Genomic DNA, 21,342 nt, shown 5'->3' on the forward strand with positions numbered 1-21,342 from the left:
TTCTCAGGGGCACAATCTCATGGTTTTGAGTGATCAGTTATTGGTGGCCAGCTTGCTAGATCTTCTTCATGTTGGTTCTTTCTCTTTCTCTGCCTCGCTGTCTTTGAGGCTCACTCCTGCTCCCTGGGACTGAATTCCCTGGTAAAATGCCCACAAATAAATCTGTGGCCTCAGGCTCTTTTTTCTGGGAACCTTGACTAGGACACTGTTAGCTCTCCGTGCATGCAAGCCATCATTGGAGAGTATTTGGGTTCTGGTAAGGAAGAGTGAGATGAGTTCTGTCAAGGAGAGCTGGGTCTAGGGTGAGGCATTCACTTCCAGGGGACACCCAGGTGGGCTGGCCTCAACAAGAAGAGTCTCTTCTTTGTGTCCCAGGAGATTCTCTTCATCATATCCACCTGGCCTTGCTGGTGGAGGTTAGAGCAGAGCCATCTGTCCCTCCTGCATTAGGGGGTCCCAGTCAGTTGGATGAAGCTAAAGAAACAGCAGAAGCCTTCCTAGCAGCTGGCCAGTGTCCAGGAACTCCAAAATATAGAGGTTTGAGCAGATTGTGTTGGAGTATGTGGAACTTGCATTGTTACTGATGTTTTTCTCAATTCTTTTGTATAAGTAGATGAACAAGTTCACCATTGTTTACTAGCCAAAATGATTTTCCTATGATTAGATTTCAAATGCAGAGAACCAAGTTAATCATTCTCCATGTGCAGCTCACTATCACTGTTGGTTGTAGGACTCTTTTAGGCATTGATGCTTAGCTTTCTTTTAAATGACATTTTATTTTATTATTATGTTCCTTTTCAAGTTTTCATGTAAATTCTACTCAGTTAACATATAGTGTAATATTGGTTCCAGGAGTAGAATTTAGTGAGTCATCACTTCTGTACAACACCCAGGGCTTATCACAAGTGCCCTCCTTAATGCCCATCCCCCATCTAGCCCATCCCCAGCCCATCTTCCCTCCAACAACCCTCAGTTTGTTCTCTATAGTCAAGAGTCCTTTAAAATGTCATTTGAAGGGACTCCTGAGCCTTTCAGCTCAGGGCATGATCCCAGGATCCTAGAATTGAGCCCCGTATTGGGCTCGATGCTCAGCAGGAGGCCTTTGCTTCTCCCTCTTATACTCCCCTTGTTTGTGTTCCCTCCCTCAATGTCTATCAAAGAAATAAATAAGATCTTTTTAAAAATGTCATTTTCAAAACACTTTTTCATTTACCAGTTAATTCCTTTTAGGGGCACCTGGGTGGCTCAGTGAGTTAGGCATTGGACTCATGATTTCGGCCCAGGTTGTGAGACTGAGCCCCACATGGGGCTCTGTGCTTAGTGGGGATCTGCGGGAGATTCTCTCCCCTTTGCCCCTCCCCCCAGCTCACTCTCTCTCTAAAAACAAAAAGCAATTTTGTTTAATTATAGAAAATTTAGGAATTTTAGTAAAATAGAAAAATATCCAGGATGCTGGTTGGCTCAGTTGGTTAAGCATCTACCTTCAGCTCAGGTCATGATCCCAGGGTCTTGGGATAGAATCCCACACCAATCTCCTTACTCAGTGAGGAGCCTGTTTCTCCCTCTGCCTGCTGCTCCCCCTGCTTGTGCTCTCTCTCTCTCTGAGACAAGTAAATAAATAAAATCTTTTTTTTTAAAAAAAAAAGGAAAAATATCCATAGCCGTACACCTAAGTGGTACCATTGTTAACATTTTGATAAATGTTCTAGACCTTTCTCTATGCATTTTACTTTTTAGGATACATTGTGAGTATACTTTTAAATTTTCTATCATGCTTTTTTACTTAAGATTATACCATGATCATTTTGCAATGCCATTAAAAACTTTTTGTAAAACAGTAATCTGAGAATAATAAATAATAAACTATATAGGCACCCAATGCTATGTCCATTTTAATATTATGATATATCGATACCATAATTTATTTCAGTAATTCCCTAGCCGTAAACACTTATTTTCTACTATGCAAAAGCCCTTGGGACACCTGGGTGGCTCAGTCAGTTAAGCATCTGCCTTCAGGTCATGGCTTCAGAGTCCTGGGATGGAGCCCCCATCAGGCTCCCTGCTCAGCAGGGCGTCTTCTCCTCTTCCCTCATGCTCTCTCTCTCTTCTCTCAAATAAATAAAATCTTTTTTTTTTTAAAGTCCTCAGTAACATCCTATAGTTGCATTTTTGCAAATTTGTGCTACTATTTCCTTCGATTAAGTTTTTAGAATTATTATTATTTTAGAAGATTTTGTTTTTAAGAAATCTCTATACCCCACACGGGGCTCAAACTCGTAACTCTGAGATCAAGAGTCACGTACTCTATCGAATGAGCCAGCCAGGTGCCCCTGGAATTACTGGGGTCAGAAGCCATGTATATTTTTAAGGATATTAACATGTTGCTAAACTGCCCTCTGGAAAGCGGACACCACATTGCCGATTCTGTTCTTTATTGTCCCCATTATGGATTTCAGTTCTGCTGTTTCAGAGTTGTTTCACCCCCTCCTTTTCCTTTTCATTCCATTGTTTCTCCATCTTAATCCATCCTATGTTTTTCTGAATCTGTTTCAAAGAGGTCAGTTACTGGGGCGCCTAGGTGGCTCAGTGGGTTAAGCCTCTCCTTCAGCTCAGGTCATGATCTCAAGGTCCTGGGATCGAGCCCCGCATAGAGCCCCGCATCGGGCTCTCTGCTCAGAGGGGAGCCTGCTTCCTCCTCTCTCTCTGCCTGCCTCTCTGCCTACTTGAGATCTCTGTCTGTCACAAAAAAAAAAAAAAAAAAAAAAAAAAAGTCAGTTACTTTGCATTCTTTTGAGGAGGTAAAACTTCCCAAACTGTTTTTGTTTTCTTCTCTGATTCCTGTGGATTATCTTCATCTGAGATGATACCCCTTCTTTTGTTTGAATATTTTTTCATGGGCTTTATTTTATTATTTGTTGATTATTCTCAATATCCTCTGGGGAATAAGAGATCTCAGAGATCTCACTTGGTGTGTTTTTTTGCCCTCATGCTGCTCTCTCTTCACCCAGAGTCAGACCTACAGTGAATGGCTGGTGCATGCATGCTGCTCTGGCCAGTTCAAGGAGTCTTCCCCCAAATGTGTCTGCTAGAAGGTGGCAGGATCTTCCATTTGTTGGCCATCACACCTTCTGAACAGATGTGGTTCTTCAAAGATTATCATCTCAAGCATGCAGTTCTCAAAGGCTCCTGCTCTCGCTCTGCCCTCACCTTAGAACTATCCTTGAGGGGCTGTCACATCACAGCTTAGCTGAGCTTTATGTCAAATGGATCTCTAATTAGGTCATCATATAAAGACATTTGCATTGGATTGCCTGGGTGGCTCAGTCAGTTAAGTGTTGGACTCTTGGTTCCAGTTAGGGTCATGATCTTAGGGGCCTGGGATTCAGCCCCACGTTGGGCTCTGTGCTGGATATGGAACCTGCTTGGGATTCTCCCTCCCCCCTCCCTGTGCCCCGCTCACCCTCTCCCCCCACCCACATGCACATACACTCTCTCTCAAAAATGAAGTGAAGTAAAATGAAATGAAATAAAATAAAGACATCTGAATTAAAAAGTGATGGAAAAGATGCCCCTCTGTCTTTCTAGGGCCCAGTGTCTGCTGGGACTTGACAACCCATTTGTGCTTGCTCTCCAGCATCACTCCCCATCCTAAGCTCTTGGCCAGCATTCCCTACTGTCCTCCAAAAAAACTTTACAAGGCAGCTAGAAGTCAGATTTTCCTGTCCCTGAACTTCATGGGGAAACAGAGGCATGGAGGGACATGACGATTCATCTGCCTAGTTAATGAGCGTCTATGGTTCCTTTACTTCTCCTCCAGTGCTTTCTGCCATGGCATTATGCTGCCAGTTTTGCCCATCCCTTGAGGTTAGTTGGGCTGCTGTGGAAGGTCAGTTTAGATGAATCAAATATTTGAATTGCCTTGCTACTGCTTAGAAAGTGCCCAGAATGTAGGCTTCCCTACTGAGCATTTGAGGTGTGGTACAGAATAAAACTGCGCACACCTAGCGCCCCCCCCACCCCGAAGCTCTGAATCATGTGTTTACCATTCAGGCTCCATCAGTCTTAATCCACTCCATCCTCAGTGACAGCTTAGTCAGTATGAAGTGCTTCTAATAATAGCAGCAGAGGAACATACACAATACCTGTAATCTTGAAGGTGCTTTAGAAAATTATGCTCTGCCATTTCTGTGTCTGGTCATAATGTTAACATTACATCTGGAACTTCATTCGCATGGTGACATAGACAGACATATTTAGTAACTGGGAAGTCATGGGGTTATACTTGAGGGGTCTAGCGCAGAGTTTAACCAGCCCCAGCTAACCACCTTGGACACCTCACCTGTCATGAACTTGCACTTCTAGGAGAATGGAAACCAGCATTTACTAAGCATCCTTTAAGAATCTTTTGGTTTCCATGGAATTTAGAACTATAATGGTCCAGCAGGTGTAGAGGGGAGCCAGCTGTGAAAGGGTTAATAGGTCAGGTGGCCTAAGGGCTAATATTAGAAACTCTGAAGGTGATCATCTGTTGGACTTACAGAAATAGAAGCTGGTAGGAAAAAGAAAGAAGGAAAGAACGAGAGGCAGTGAGATAGAAAAAAAATCTCATTGACATGTTTCAGGAAAGGGGCCATTTAAAGTATTGATTGAAGAGATCCTGAGGCTGGTGGGTTCCCAGGGGGTGAGGAGAGTAAATAAGACAATTTGCTGGCAAAAGAAAATGCAGCTACACTGTTGTAGGATACAGAAGGACTGGGAAGCTAGCTTTAGCCCTTCACCTCATTCTGCTGTTGAGATGTGGTCCTTTGTCCAGAGCTACCTTTCAAGTATGAAAGGCTGAGACAGACACAGTGGGGTTTGGAGAAGGAGGATGATGACAGGGAGAGAGGAAGAGAGAATCTGAGATGGGCTAATTTCTTCAAGTTCCTGAAACAGAAGTACACATGAACAAATACACTTAAACATCTGTGACCCTTTCAGGAGAAAATTGTGATTCCATGATTTCACTCCATGAATAAATCCACTTTGTCATTTATTTTGATGAATAAAATGTTATTCATGGACTCAAATTTATTTAGAAACCTTTTACTATTTTACAATCTCATGGATTTGAAGACAACATAAAACCTGTTCTCTGTAGAAGCTTCTCATTTTGATCTCCACATGATGACAGTTCAGTTGCTAGTCAATCATGCAAAGAGGGAAAATCTTTTGAGAATGTGCCTAAACCATCGTAACATTTAGTATACTGGTCGTACTTCTGCAGGGGAATATACTCAGCATCAAAAGAATTGCAGAGGGCAGGGCAGTTTTGGGTTTTACTTCCATCTTCTTCAGCCATAATTTTCGAGTAGTGCCATGCTAAGTCATAAAATCATAATTATACACTAAATTGTACTCACAGACTTGGTTATGATTACAGAGGTTTCTGGAGTGACTAAATATTTTCACTAAGTGGCTAAATTGTGTATTCCTTTTTTTCCCTTCACATTTATATTATAAAAATTTGCAAACATCAGAAAAGATGAAGGACTCCTCCAATAAACACTCATATATCTGCTTTTTAGATTCAGTAATAGTTAATATTTTGCTTTATTTGCTTTTTCTTTCTCTGGACATTAGATATATTTATAACCTTTGAAATTAAGTTTTAGTTATCATGATATTTTGCTTCTAAATACTTCACCAAGCTTGACACTTTGTCATGCCATTAGAGAATGAGATTTTTTTTTTTATTTTCAGCATAACAGTATTCATTATTTTTTCACCACACCCAGGGCTCCATGCAATCCGTGCCCTCTATAATACCTACCACCTGGTACCCCAACCTTCCACCCCCCTCACCCCCCCGCCACTTCAAACCCCTCAGATTGTTTTTCAGAATCCATAGTCTCTCATGATTCACCTCCCCTTCCAATTTCCCTCAACTCCCTTCTCCTCCCTAACTCCCTGTGTCTTCCACGCTATTTGTTATGCTCCACAAATAAGTGAAACCATATGATAATTGACTCTCTCTGCTTGACTTATTTCACTCAGCATAATCTCTTCCAGTCCCGTCCATGTTGCTACAAAAGTTGGGTATTCGTCCTTTCTGATGGAGGCATAATACTCCATAGTGTATATGGATCACATCTTCCTTATCCATTCATCCATTGAAGGGCATCTTGGTTCTTTCCACAGTTTGGCGACCGTGGCCATTGCTGCTATAAACATTGGGGTACAGATGGCCCTTCTTTTCATGACATCTGTATCTTTGGGGTAAATACCCAGGAGTGCAATTGCAGGGTCATAGGGAAGTTCTATTTTTAATTTCTTGAGGAAAAGCCAAGTTTTGTTTAGAAAAGGTAGGCAAGAGGAATTGTCAGCATAACTTTTGGTAATGGAGGTTTCTAGCACTTAGCTAATTCTCACATTGATTTTCTCGTACATGGTGCCATTTTATGAACCATGCATAATAAATTCCATCTTGGTAGTTCTGGTTTCAATAATTTCAAGAGACAAAGCAAATCCACTTTAATTCTGTACCTTTATGTCCATTTTCTTCATTGTTTCCTTCAAAAACACACCTCGGTTACAATGTTCTCTTGCACACACTAGAAGACAGAACTTGCTTTTTTCCTCCCAATATAGGAAGTACTAGAATTATTTTGTAATATGTATTTGGGTGTGCTAAGGAGAAAGTTAGAGATTTCTTTAACAGAGTTAATATCTCCTTTGAGATTTTTCCTTATTTTTCCTGGGACTCAAATCACCTTGCAAGGTGGAGGATGTTAAACATCACATTAATACTTGCTGGTGATTATGAGACATTAATGTATATGCTACTTCACAATACTTTACAACCTTCTGCAGAAAAATAATTATATTCCTTTAATGTATTCATAATATCTCTGCAATTTCTTTTAAAAAATATTTATTTATTTATTTCACAGAGAGAGAGAGAGATCACAAGCAGGCAGAGAGACAGGCAGAGAGAGAAGGGGAAGCAAGCCCCCTGCTGAGCAGAGAGTCTGATGTAGGGCTCGATCCCAGGACCCTGAGATCATGACCTGAACTGAAGGGAGAGGCTTAATCCCCTGAACCACCCAGGTGCCCCATCTCTACAATTTTTAACTGCTGTTTTGTTCCCAGCCTATCTTGTACACAAATGGAAATCTTCATACCAGTTAATCAGTGGCTAGATTATAGATTATAGAAATTATTCATTAGAAAGCTATAGATGTCCTGCATTTGTTTCAGAACAAACCAGAGAATTTAATTCAAAGTTCTAAAAAAAAAATAGTTATAAAAAATTTTTGACAGTTGAGACACCTGGATGGCTCAGTCGTGGGCATCTGCCTTTGGCTCAGGTCTTAATCCTGGGGTCCTGGGATCAAGCCCCACCAGGCTCCCTGCTTGGTAGGAGGCCTGCTTTCCCTCTCCTGGTTCCCCTGCTCGTGTTCCTACTATCGCTGTGTCTCTCTCTCTGTCAAATAAATAAATAAAATGTTTTTAAAAATTTTTTAAAAATTTAGACAGATAGATGGCATATGAACGTAATGAACCGGCTAGAAACAACACTCTTGAATATGTCAAAGTACTCTCTGGCACTTTTCCTTCTTTTTATCAACCTCCTCTCCTTCACAACAGATCAATGTGTGGCACCCATGACAAAGCCTCAACAATATTGGTCTAAAATTGGACAAAAGCTATTGTAATTGGATAATAATGATCTATAAAACAGTGAGAGCTAGCTGTTTTAGGTGAAAAATAGTTAAACTATGTGTCAAGTCCCCGGAACCTGTGTGTCCTGCTGCCATTTCACGTAGGCAGCCGTTCTAGTCCAGTGGTTCTCAAAGCTCAGGATGCCCAAGGTTGACAGGGTGCCTGCAAACATGTTTATTTCTTGATCCTGATCTTAGAGGCTCTGATTTGGCAGATCAGGAATGGAGCCCAGGAACCTACATTCTGTTCCGTTCCCTATGTGATTCTGATGCAGGCCATGATGGAACCTGCTTTGACTTATATTGTTACTGGCACCTAACATGCCAAGAGGATGGGTCACAGCTAAGCCCAAGCCATTGTGTGTAAGCTGACTTAATACTTGTCTTCGCTGGTTGACCAGGGCTAATGGTCCCCATTGCATCCCAGATCAGTCACTGCTCAGAAGGAACAAAGGACTGGAATGCTGTAAATAACAGTCATTGTGTGGACTGACTCTGAAAAGGAGGCTTTGTTCCCCTGTCAGCTCTGAAACAAACTTATATGACAGGACACCTGGGCAGTAGTGTTTAAACAAAACTGTATGTGTGTGTATGCACACGTGCATGGACATCGCTATTAGACCCAAGGTTAGTATTTCAAGGGACTACCCCACACTTCTGATAAAGTTCAGCTACAATGTGACATATGCACTCACAAAAATCATCATGCTATGCACAACAGTGCAAGAAAAACCACAGGGTTTATGGGAAAAGATGGGATCAGAGAGACAATACTCCAAAACTTTAACAGTGACACATTAAAGAAAAAGGTATAGGAACCTAATAAAAATTCTAGCACAGTTTTACACGTGTTAAATGATCAAGAAATTCATAAGTAGCCTCATAACTTAAGAAATTCATAAGCAACCAGAAAAAAAGGTATAGAATTGGAGAAAAAGAAGGTTCCTGCTTTGCCAGAAATCATTAAGATGAAGAAAAGGAATATTGTAGAGCTGAAGATCAAGCACCTGAGAAATTTTCCCGAAAGATGCCTCAAAATGCAAGAGGAAGCTTATCTATGAAAAAGCTAAGCACCATAATAGGGAAAATTGGAGAATTCACAGAAGAAAGATTTGAATTGTGAGGATGGCAAGAAAAGTGAGCAACGTCTTTTTTTCTTTTTTCTTTTTTTTTTTTTAAGATACTATTTATGGGATGCCTGGGTGGCTCATTTGGTTAAGTGTCTGCCTTCAGCTCTAGTTATGATCTCGGGGTCCTGGGATCAAGCCCCACTGTTCAGCAGGGAGCCTGCTTCTCCCTCTGCCCCTCCCCCTGTTTGCACTTTCTCTCAAGGAGAAAGAGAAAGAGAGTGAGCAGGGAGTGGGCAGAGGGAGAGGGAGAAGCAGACTCCCCACTGAGCAGGGAGCCAAGATTATGACCTGAGCCTCGGGCAGATGTTAACTGACTGAGCCACCCAGGTGCCCTGTAAAGTGAGCAACTTCTGTGTAACTGTGGGACCCAAATGGGCATTTCTTTTCAGGATCAGAGGTATCAATGGTGTGAGCCCAAAGATCCAAAAGTTCTTCACCTGCGTCAGCTCTTCAGGGGCACCTCTGTGAAGCTCAGTAATGCTTCTGTTAACATGTTTAGGATGGCTGAGCCTTAACTTGCATGGGGTAGCCAAGCCTGAAATCAGTAAATGAGTTCCCTCCTAGCATGGTCACAGCAAAATCAATGAAATAGTCAATTGTCCTGACAGATAACACTCTGATTGCTCTAAATAGGGCACCACCTGCATGGAGGATCTTATTCATGACATCTGTACTGCTGGACAATGCTTCAGAGAGGGAAAGAACCTTCTGCGGCCCTTCTAATTATCTTCTTCATGAGGTAGAATGAAGAGAAAGATTACAGATTTTGTAGAAGGTGGAGATGCTGCCAGCAGGGAAGACCAGATCAATTGTCTTGTTAGAAGGTTGAGCTAAGATGTCTGCCATGACTATAATCTGATCAGTTAATAAACAGTGACCAATTTCACGTTAAAAAAAAAAAAAAGGAAATTCACAAGTAACCCAATAAACATGGCCTTAAAAATACTTCCAATTTGAAAGGGTTGCAGCTTGTGATTCACTGTTAAGTGGTGGGAAGGTGGGTTATCTAAGCTCAGAGGAAAGAGTATAAGAGCAGATGTGGATGGGCACGACGTAACACCTGCATGAACTGAGATACATGGTAGGTACTTGGGGTGGTGTGTGTGCATGCAAGTGCGTTTTGGGTATCCCAGGCCACTTAGTTCAGCTGAGTGCAGTGTTCTGCTTTCATCCAGTTTCTCACTTATAAGAGCTCATCTCACACAGCAAAGGTAAATGTGCTCCGTACTCATATTGTTTCCTAACATATCAGTCACTACTGGGCCAAATTTGTGTTTTTAGTATAAGCATTACTGCAGAATGGACACTGCCTGTAAGAAATTCACCTCAGAGGTAATAGTTTCAAGTTGCCTGACTTTGAGGGTAGCCAGGAGGACATTACTGGCCTACAAGGAATGGTGTCTGTCTAAGAAGGGTTAGGGACTGAAAATATGAGGGTAGAGGTTGTGCTGTTCCCTGCTACCTTCTCCGCTGTCCCCATGACCACGAAAGATTCTCATAGGTATTATCTCAGAGTCTCATAGTTGTTACGTTTTCCCATATTTTCTTAGACTAACTTAGATTAACAAATACCCAAGGGTTTAGGATATCTCGGTATAGAAAACAAAACAAAAAACACCAGCATTAGGGTAGGCTTCAGAGGGCTCATATTTTATGCTTAGCTCTGCAAGCTATGTGACTTAACGCAAGGCCCTTCATTTCTCTTGGATTCATTTCCTCATCTGAAAAGTACAAAAACTTAACTGCATTTTCTTTCTCTAAGATTTTTCCTGGCTTCAGTATCTTTTGACTTTGAGGCCTTCTATGTTGATTAGATGTAGATAAAATGAACACTTTTTGACCTCTTCAAAACTTTTCACATTGCTCAGCAATATATATATTTTTTTCATCACACATTGTCTCCCTTGGTCATTTCCTAAAGTGAAAATTCCATATTGTTATGCCCCTCAATCTCTGCCTCCACTAACAGATGGAATTCACTGAGGCAGATCAAGTCTGAGCTTATAAAACTCCTTTATTTATTTTGTTAACAGCTTTATTGAAGTGAAATTGACATACAATAAACTGTATATATTTAAAGTAACAATTTGATAAGTTTTGACATATGCATACACCCATGAAACCACCCCACCAAGATAAGGAATATATCCAACACCCCCTGATGTTTGCTCATGCCCCTTTATAATTAATTCCTTCCTCTCCTATTCCACCTTGTTCTTTCTTTCCATGCCCAGGCAACCACCAGTCTGCTTTCTGTCATTGTAGACTACTTTGTAATTTCTAGTATGGTGTGTAAATGAAATAATACAATATGTACTATCATTTTGTCTGCTGCCTTTCACTAAGCGTAATTATTGTGAGAGCTATCCATGTTCCTTTTGTTAATAAAAAGGAATAATAAAAGGAGGGAGGTAACAGTCTATCACATGGATATACCACATTTGTTTATACATTTATTTGTTGATGGACATTTGAGTTGTTTCCAGGGTTTTAGCCATTACAGATAAAATTGTTATGAATATTATTTTATAGGTTTTTGTATGGTCATATGCTTTCATTTCTTTCGTGTAAATACGTAGAAGTTGAAAGGCTGGATCATATATGGTAAATGGATATTTCCCTTCTTTGGAAACTACCCAACTGTTTTCTGAAGCAGTTGTACCGTTTACGTTCCCATCAGCATTATATGAATAATCCAAATTTTCCATATCCTTGCCAGAAGTTAGTACGGTCAGCATTTTAAATTTTTGTCATCTAATAGGTATGTAGTGATCTCTCATTGTGGTTTTAATTTGCATTTCCCCAGTGACTAACAATGTTGAACATCTTTTCATACGTTTATTTTCCATCTGTGTATCTCCTTTGGGGAATGTGCATTCAAACATTTTGCCCAGTTAAAAAAACTGGTTTTTCCTCTATTTATTGAGTTTGCTTAAAATTGTGATAAAATACATTTAATACAAATTTCATCATCTTAACCGCTTTTTTAGTTTAAAATTCAATGACATTAAGTAGTGTTGTGTTACTCTCGCCACCATCCTTTTCCAGAACCCTTTCATCTTGATAAAGTGGAACTCTGTATCTTTTAGACAATTAACTGTTAATTTTCCCTCACCCCCAGCTATGGCAACTACCATTCTATATTCTGTCCCTATGAATTTGACTACACTCAGGTATCTCATTATCAGTGGAATCACATGGTATTAGTTTGTTTGTGACTGGCTCATTTCATTTAGCATCATTTCCTCAAGATTCTGCCAACCTGTAGTTTACTGAAATCAATGAAACAGTCAAGAAAGGATTTCTTTCCTTTTTAAGGCCAAATATTTCATTGTGTGCATATAACACTTTTAAAAATTTTTTAATTTTTTAAAAAAGATTTTTATTTTTATTTTTATTTATTTGACAGACAGAGATCACAAGTAGGCAGAGAGGCAGGCAGAGAGAGAGAGGAGGAAGCAGGCTCCTTGCTGAGCAGAGAGCCCTATGTGAAGCTCGATCCCAGGACCCTGGGATCATGATCTGAGCCGAAGGAAGAGGCTTTAACCCACTGAGCCACCCAGGTGCCCCAACACATTTTTTTAATCCATTCTTCCATAAATGGGTTGCTTTCACCCTTCAGTTTATTGTGAATAATGCTGCAATGAATAAGAGTGCATAAACATCTGAGTCCCTGCTTTCATTTTATTTATCTTTGAGACAGAAAGAGAGAGAGCATGAGCACAAGCAGGGGGAGTGATAGAGGGAGAAGCAGACTCCCCACTGAGCAGGGAGCCCAACATGGAACTTGATCCCAGGACCCCGGGATCATAACCGGAGCTGAAGGCAGGCATTTAACCAACTGAGCCACCCAGGTGTCCTTGAGTCCCTGATTTTAATCTCATTACTGGGTTCTGAGAGTTCTTTATAGTAATCAATATAAGACATTTATCAGGAATAGGTTTCACAAACATTTTCTCCCAGTCTGTGACTTTTCTTTCTTCTTTCTTTCTTTCTTTCTTTCTTTCTTTCTTTCTTTCTTTCTTTCTTTCTTTCTTTCTTTCTTTCTTCTTCTTTCTTCTTCTTCTTCTTCTTCTTCTTCTTCTTCTTCTTCTTCTTCTTCTTCTTCTTCTTCTTCTTCTTCAAGATTTTATTTTTATCCACAACCAATGTGGGGGTTGAACTCACAACCCTGAGATCAAGAGTTGTGTGTTCCCTCAAATGAGCCAGCCAGGGGCCCCATCTGTGGCTTTCTATCTTCATTTACTGAAAAATATCTTTTGGAGACCAGAAATTTTTAATTTTGGTTTAATATAATTTATCTATATTTTTTTCTTCTTGGTTTTATATCTAAGAAATTTTGCTTAACCTGAGGTCACAACAATTTGGGAATTTTTCCTATTAGCATATAAATTTTATCATTTTAGGTTTTACAATTCTATCTACAATCCATTTTGAGTTAATTTATTATTGACCCAAGATACTGATCAGAATTAATTTTGCAGTATATGAATATCCACTTGCACCAGCACTACTTGTGAAAAAAAGCTCTTTTCTCCACTACATTGTTTTTGCACCAAAAATAAGAAATCAGCTGTTCATATATATATGTGTAGTTCCTTTCTGGATTTTATAGTATGACTCCTCGATCTATTTGTCTCTCTCAGTGCCACACTATCTTGATTATTGTAGCTTTACAAAAAGTCTTGACATGAGGGGACACCTGGGTGGCTCAGTTGGTTGGACGACTGCGTTCGGCTCAGGTCATGATCCCGGAGTCCCAGGATTGAGTCCCACATCAGGCTCCCAGCTCCATGGGGAGTCTGCTTCGCTCTCTGACCTTCTCCTCGCTCATGCTCTCTCTCACTGTCTCTCTCTCAAATAAATAAATAAAATCTTTAAAAAAAAAAATGTCTTGACACGAGGTAGTGTAAGTCTTCGCTTCTTTTTAAGGGTTTCTGGCACGGCAGGAACCTTCTTTTTCTTCTCCTCTGCACCCTCCATGGTTCCAGCTGGAAAAAGAGGCGCTTTATGTTTATTTTGAAGTTCTGTTACTGCATAAATGTTGAAGACTGTTGTGTCTTTTGGTAGGCTGATGATTGTTAATTGTTACAATTTTTCTTCCTCTACTGTGGCTTCCATAACAAAGTGACATAGACTGGGTGGCTTAAATGACAGAAATTTGTTTTTCACAGTTCTGAAAACTGAGACGTCCAAGACCAAGGACCCAGTCTATTCAGTCTCTGGTGAGGGCCCTCTTCCTGACTTGCAGATGTTGCCTTCTTGCTTTTTTGGGTGCAGCCACACACACACACACACACACACACACACACACACACACACTCTCTCTCTCTCTCTCTCTCTCACACACACACACACACACACACACACACACACACACAGGGAGAGAGAAAGATAGTGACAGATATTTCCTCTTCCTCTCTTTATAAGGTCACAGTTCTATTGAACTAGAGTCCCACCCATATGACCTCATTTAACCTTAATTAGCTCTTAAGAACCTATCTCCAGATATAGTCACTCTGGATTAGCACTTTAACAAAGGAATTTGGGGGAGGGGGACAAAATTCTGTCCATAATACAACTGATGAGCCAAAATTGATACATTATCATCTCTGTCTTTTAATTAAGGTGTTTAACCCATTTACAATTATGATTATTGATATAGTTAGATTTAAATTTATCATCTTGCTAGTTGTTTTGTATTTGTCTTGTATGTCTTTTGTTTCCTCTTTGCTCTTTTATCTGAATAATGTTGTGGGGGTTTTTTTGAGCCTAAAAAAATTTACTGGGTTTTGCCCTATTTTCAGTGACCAGCCTTGGGTCTGGAGTATGACTCTCTAGCTCTAATCCATTCCTCATCTCAGTTACCCACTTTTCTCCCCCCCCCAGCTCACACAGGTGGTGGTTCAATATGTCCTGGCTTTAACAGTGACAGAAATCTGACAAGAATAATGCAAGCATTTTGGAATGTCAATTTAAGGTTTTTCTTTATTTTGTTTTGTTTTAGCACATGGTTCTATCTACTTATCCACCTTAATTTCCCAAAACCACCTTCAGATATTCTCCCTATTTTATCTTCAACCTTACACGTAATGGTGCTCATATCCCAATTAGTTTATCTTCAGGCTTAGCTTCCTCCTACCATACATTTGATCATGTCTCTTCCTTTAAATACAATTCTTGTCCTCTGTCCTTTGTATGATGAAATCTTACTGACCTTTAAAAACTCAGTTCATGTTTTGTTAGTTCCTTGTGAAGCCTGACCTGGACCACGGCTCCACTCAAGAGGGAAAAGATACCCCCCACTGGGTGCTCAGAGTGCTTTGTAGGTGTGTCTGTTACAACACCTCCCGTGTTATTTATAGTCAGGTCTCTATGTGAATGTTTTTCCCACCAGGTGCCAAAGTCTTGAGGCTCTGGAACCTATATATTATTTTAAAGTATCTTTCAGCTTCTTCCTTTTTTTTTTTTTTTTTTTTTAATATTTACTTGTTTATTTTAGAGAGAGAGAGAGAGCTCATGCGCATGTGGGGGGAGCAGCAGAGGGAGAGAGAATATTAAGCAGACTTCCTCCTGAGCACAGAACCCCATGTGGGGCTTGATCCCATGATCCCAAGATCACTACCAGAGTGGAAACCCAGAGTCTGTCGCTCAACCAACTGAGCCACCCAGGTGCCCCTCTTTCAGACTGTTCTTATATACGTCAGGGTTCTTGGTTGTAACCAACAGAAATGGATTCAGGTTTTGCTTGTTGGTTTGTTTGTTTTTACTTCCCCTCCCTCACCCTCAGCTTTATGGTATAACTGACAAGCAAAATTTTAATGTATTTAAAGTGTACAATGTGATTCCTTTTTAAAAGATTTTATTTATTTATTTGTCAGAGAGAGAGAGAGAACACAAACAGGGGGAGTGGCAGGCAGAGGGAGAAGCAGGCTCCTGGATGAGTAAGGAGCTGAATTCGGAACTTAATCCCAGTATGCTGGGATCATGACCTGACCAGAAGGCAGATGCTTAACCAACTGAGCCACCCAGGCATCTGTGCAACATGGTGTTTGATATATGTGATCCTCACAATCATATTATGTAACATATCCATCCCATCACATAGTTAGCGTTTTGGAGTGTAATGAGAATATTTAAGGTCTCTCTGGTTCTATACCTCATACTTAGATTTCAGAAGTGGTCCCACTATTATTGATAGTGATCAGAGTGGCTCTCTCTGCTTAAATTATACAATTGGGTTTATGATAAACGCTTATTTTCCTTTTCCTTTCGAGAGTCTGGGATCTGTGTATTAGATAGGCAGAGGATAACTTCCTGACCAAGTGCCTGATTAATATCCTAGACTCTGAGTCTCTAATGAGCTTCCCTGGTACACAATATTTCACATTCTTCCCTGGTACACAACATTTCACATCCTTTCTGGGGGAAGTAAGTGTGTTCTATGTGACTTTACTGGGAGGAGACTCTTGGAGAATTGTAGCTAGTATCCTGTGAATTTTCCCCATGTTATGCTTTGCCAGTTGTGCTTTGTATCCTTTCAGGGTAATAAATCCTAGCCATGAAAGTGAGTATATGCTAAGTCCTGTGTATCCTCCTAGGAAATCATTGAACCTGGGCATGGTGTTGGGGATTCTCAACATGGAAGAAATCTCTTCAAGATAGCTTTATGATGCCTCTTCTAGAGCCCTCATTGGTTCTGGAAAAGTTTCCAGATTAATCTTTTGGCTTGGTGTTCACACTTCCACAGGATAGTCTGAATTTGTAGCCTCCCACACTCATGACACAAATTTGGGGCCCAGGTTTCTGATAGATGCCACTTTCTGTTAGTGGATTAATAGCTTCATTGACCCTTTCCTGGACAGCAGGCAATGTCCTTGCATTTCTTCATCACAAACAGAGCAGTCTTGTGAGCCTGGTTTTTGTGGGAAGCCCAAATCCTCACTTCTCATCTCAGAACATTGAGGCTAATATTGACTTATCAATATTTTGACAAGAGGTTGGCTCCAATTCCTGTCTTGTGTCCCTACACCTGGGACTTTCCTTCACTTTCTTTCAAGTTTAGTTATGTATTACAATTTCTTGTTAGATTTTTTTTTTTTTTAACCAGCACTATTGTTGTTTGAGGGTGATCTTTTCATTTCAGCTCAATTCAACCTATTGCTTAGAAATTGGAGCTACATCCTTTTCACATTGAGTCTTCTTTAGCATGCAACCCAAAAAAGTATGCAGAAGAGGTGAACAAATGTTGCACGTCTGAATAAAATGGGTTGTAAAGAACTCTGGTGATCCCCTCATCCCAAGTTTTGCTTCTCCACATCTTTGGTCATACCAGGTCTCCTTGTTCATGATCTAACAGGAAATGAGAAATTAATATAAAAATCAAGAACTTTCCCAGTTTGTGGGCATTGTCTTAGCTGGTCAAGATTAGAGATACTGATGAGTAAATATGCCTGAGCAGTACCAGTTCTTCTAACCCCCAAGAGACAGCAGACACAGAATCTGGCTGTGAGCATTTCACATGAAGTATCATCTCACAGAGGCTATCGTGACACTCCCAAGAGAGGGCTCTTCGAGGGGTGAGCCATGGATTACTCTTACTTAATGTGGGGCCTCTCACACTGCAATGTGTGGAGAATGCAGATTCTGTTTTAGAATGATAGGAATCTGAAGAATTTTGTCTGGGATCATCCACAGTGATAATTTTTCTGATTAGCTCTGTCCAAACTAGGATACTATGCAGAAAATAAATGTTGGTTTTTCCAAATTTTGGATGCATAAAAGTGACACAAGTGCAATGATTGCCAGAACTCTGGAGAAGGGAAAGCTGAAATACATAAAACTGACATAATGAGTAAAAGGAAGAGTGAAACAAGCTGGGGACTAACAGTAGAGGTATATATTGAAAGTCTGGAGGCCAATAGGTGAGTTGGGTTTGGACTCCTGTTATACAATCTCAGACTACACTGTGTGCATCTCCTTTGTAGTGACTGTTTCCACCACAGCAGGGTAATCATCTGTACAATGATTTGTTACTTATTTCCTTTACTGAACAATAAATTCTATGAGGAGAACAACTATGTCTTATTTACCCGAGACCTACAGTGCCAGACATTTAGTAACTACTTGTTTAATAAATGAATTAGTCATGCAGTCATCCTATGTGGAGTGTTCTTTCACAATCCTTTCCTGAATCTGGATTGAATTCTGGATGGAATCTCCAAACACACTCACAATTCCATTAATAAAGGGCTTCCCCACACTTATTTCACCTCTGTGTTTATATAGTTCTGATCTGCTGCCAAGTCAAAGTAAAGGAGGTAAGCTCTCTGTTTTATTTTTCTATTTTCATTTTGGTTTGACTTGGTCTTATAATTTGCAAACAAAAGGGGCAGGAAACATTCAAGATACAGAGAAAAATGAAAGCAAACACTACTTTATTTATAATTTGGCAACATTGCTGTCTAACATAAGGTGACCACAGAAAATTCCAAAACTTAATCCTTCTTCCTTTTTTTTTTTTGTTTTTTAAAAATTTAAATTCAATTAATTAACATATAATGTATTATTTGTTTCAGGGGTACAGGTCTGTGATTCAACAGTCTTACATAACACCCAGAACTCACTGCAACGCATACCTTCCCCAATGTCCATCACTCAGCCACCCCATTCCCCCACCCCTTCTCTCCAGCAACCCTCAGTTTCTTTCCTAAGATTAAGAGACTTATGGTTTGTCTCCTGATCTGGTTTCATCTTGTTTCACTTTTTCTCCTCTCTTCCCTATGATCCTCTGCCTTGTTTCTTAAATTCTGCATGTCAGTGAGATCATATGATAATTGTCTTTCTCTGACTGAGTTATTTCACTTAGCATAACACCCTCTAGTTCCATCCATGTCACTGTAAATGGAAGATTTTATTTCTGATGGCTGAATAGTATTTCATTGTAGATATATGCCACATCATCTTTATCCATTTATCTGTCAATGAACATTTGGGCTCTTCCTATAGTTTTGCTGTTGTGGACATCAGGTGCCCCTTTGGATCACTACATTTGTCTCCTTGGGGTAAACCCCTAGTCGTGCAATTGCTGGTTCATAGGGTAGCTCTATTTTCGACTTTTTGAGGAACCTCCATTTCGTTTGCTAGAGTGGCTACACAAGCTCATATTTCCTACTTTTTGACCACATAACATTGTGCCAATCAATCACTCCAGGCCTTCAGATTTTGACCTGAGAGGTAAAGGAACCTGTGTCCAACCTGTTGAAAAATACTTGGTTTTTGGAAATTTCTATCTAAAATTTACTGCTGTGTATTTACAATACAGTATTTATCTCCTGGCTACCATCAACAGTATTGATCCTTATGTAATATTTGTTATAAGTTAATAGACATTCTTAATTTTAGCTTTTGAGGGCAGGGTGTTATCTATGTAAAACATAGTTTCATTGGTATTCAATTCATTGTTAAGGTAAGCAACATTTTTAGTTGAGGAGACTTAGTGTGGTCATCCATTCCTTTGAAAGATTCATAATCTATAAACCTGAAAAAGAGACTACTGTTTGGGATAACAGAATTTGTGGCAAGCTCTGCCCCTAGTTGGAAGCATTGTTCAGGGTTAATGTACTTTATAGATTTGGCTGGAAAAATTTCTTAGATGGGTTTTGTTTATATATTTATTGAATATCTACTATGAATCAGGTACTATTCTCTACACAATAGGTGATGCAAAGATTGTTATCTATTACTATAAATACCATATATGACAAAAATCTATAGCAGAGTCCTAATATCGTGTGTCAAAAGAGAAATGTGTCAGAGAAAGCTGAGAAGTAATTAAGGAAAACTTGTGGTAGAGGTGACCTGAATAATGAAGAGTATTTCAGCAGATAAAGATAGGAGCAGAGCCAAGAGGCATATCAGCAGAGCCATGAAATGATCAAGGCAGTTCAATGGGATTGCTGTGTTGGATACATAGAAGAGAAAGGAAGACATGTCTGGAAAAAATGGGATAGGGACAGAGAACCTGCGGTACTGAATGCTAGTCTAAGGAATCTGAACTTAATTTTCCAAAGGTTATAAATAGCCATTGAGTAATTTTGGGCATGAAACAAACAGGAAAGTTTTGAGCAAAGCATAACACAATTAATATTCCATATTTAAGTAATTGCTACCCAAATCAGGGGATCTTTAAAATCACCTTGGGGATCATATTTTAAAATACAAGTTTATAGGTCACACTTCTGGAGGTCCTGAATCATTAGGAGCTTTCATTCTGATTCATCCTGTTCTCAGAAGAGACAGCTTCTCTAGTGATATGGACAGCAGTGACAGCCCTCAGGGCTCAGTGGTAGCTGAGCTATTGGCAGAGTTCAGTTTATAGCAGTGGTAGCTGCAGCAGCAATGGCACAACCAGGTTGGCATGACCTTGGCAGTGGGCCTAGCTGTTTGGCCCACCATGGTTCACGTTCCTTTTCTGAGCTAGATTCTTCAAGTTTCCTGGTGATAAATTCCTATTACGCTTAATTACCCCAAATCTTCATCATGTAAAACCAAACCCTCTGTCCAGTACAAAACCCAAAGATTTTTGGAATGTTCAGTCCCTGTTCATTCTTCATCACCTGCCTCTAACAGAGAGAAGAAAACACAGAGTTTATCTCATTGTCGCCTGGGAGAGAGTCTAATGGCCTGATAGAAGAGTCTGCACTTGGCCTTGAAATATCCTGGAAAAGGTCTTCAAGTGCTAGGATGTAAAAGTATATCCATTCCCCTTTCCCAAAGCCATTGCATTGCTCCCCTTTTTGTTTGTTTGTTTGTTTGTTTGTTTTTAAAAGATTTTATTTATTTATTTGAGAGAGAGAGGAGAGAGGTCAGTGGGAGAAGCAGTCTCCCTGCTGAGCAGGGAGCCTGATGTGGAACTTGATCCCAGGACTCCAGGATCATGACCCAAGTCGAAGGTAGTTGCTTTACCAACTGAGCTACCCAGGTGCCCTGCTCCCCTGTCTTGACATAGATTTATTTAGTGTGAATTACTTGCCTAGTCAATCAAAATTCCTCTCAACTTTCTAATGCTTTGGTATTTTAAAGTCTTGATTCTTTAGCCCCCAACTTTCTTTCTGAATCTGATTCCTCAGATTTCAGAAAACTTGCAGCTGTGATCCTGCCAAGACATTTCGGGAAGCAAGCAGCTGTCTAGTGCGGGTTTTAATTCTTTCTATTTGATACCAGAGGAAACCTATGTGTCTTTTTTAAATCCCTGTTTGCCTTAAATAGATTTTTAGGAGGAAATGCTCTCCCCTCGCTTAGCTGTGAACCTTTACTCCTAGACAAGAATGTGTGATTACATGGAGTCCAGAGCTTTTGTTTTGACAGGGCACTTTCTTCTCATTCTTTACCATTTGCAGGAGACAGAACTGTAACAATAGGAGTTTTATTTCAAAGTCAGAACATCTGTACTTTTCAAAAGACCTTCATTTTGACCATAAGACTCTCAACTCCGTGTTTTCCCT

This window comes from Mustela nivalis, assembly GCF_964662115.1.
Source record: "Mustela nivalis genome assembly, chromosome: 3".
Lineage (NCBI taxonomy): Eukaryota > Metazoa > Chordata > Mammalia > Carnivora > Mustelidae > Mustela > Mustela nivalis.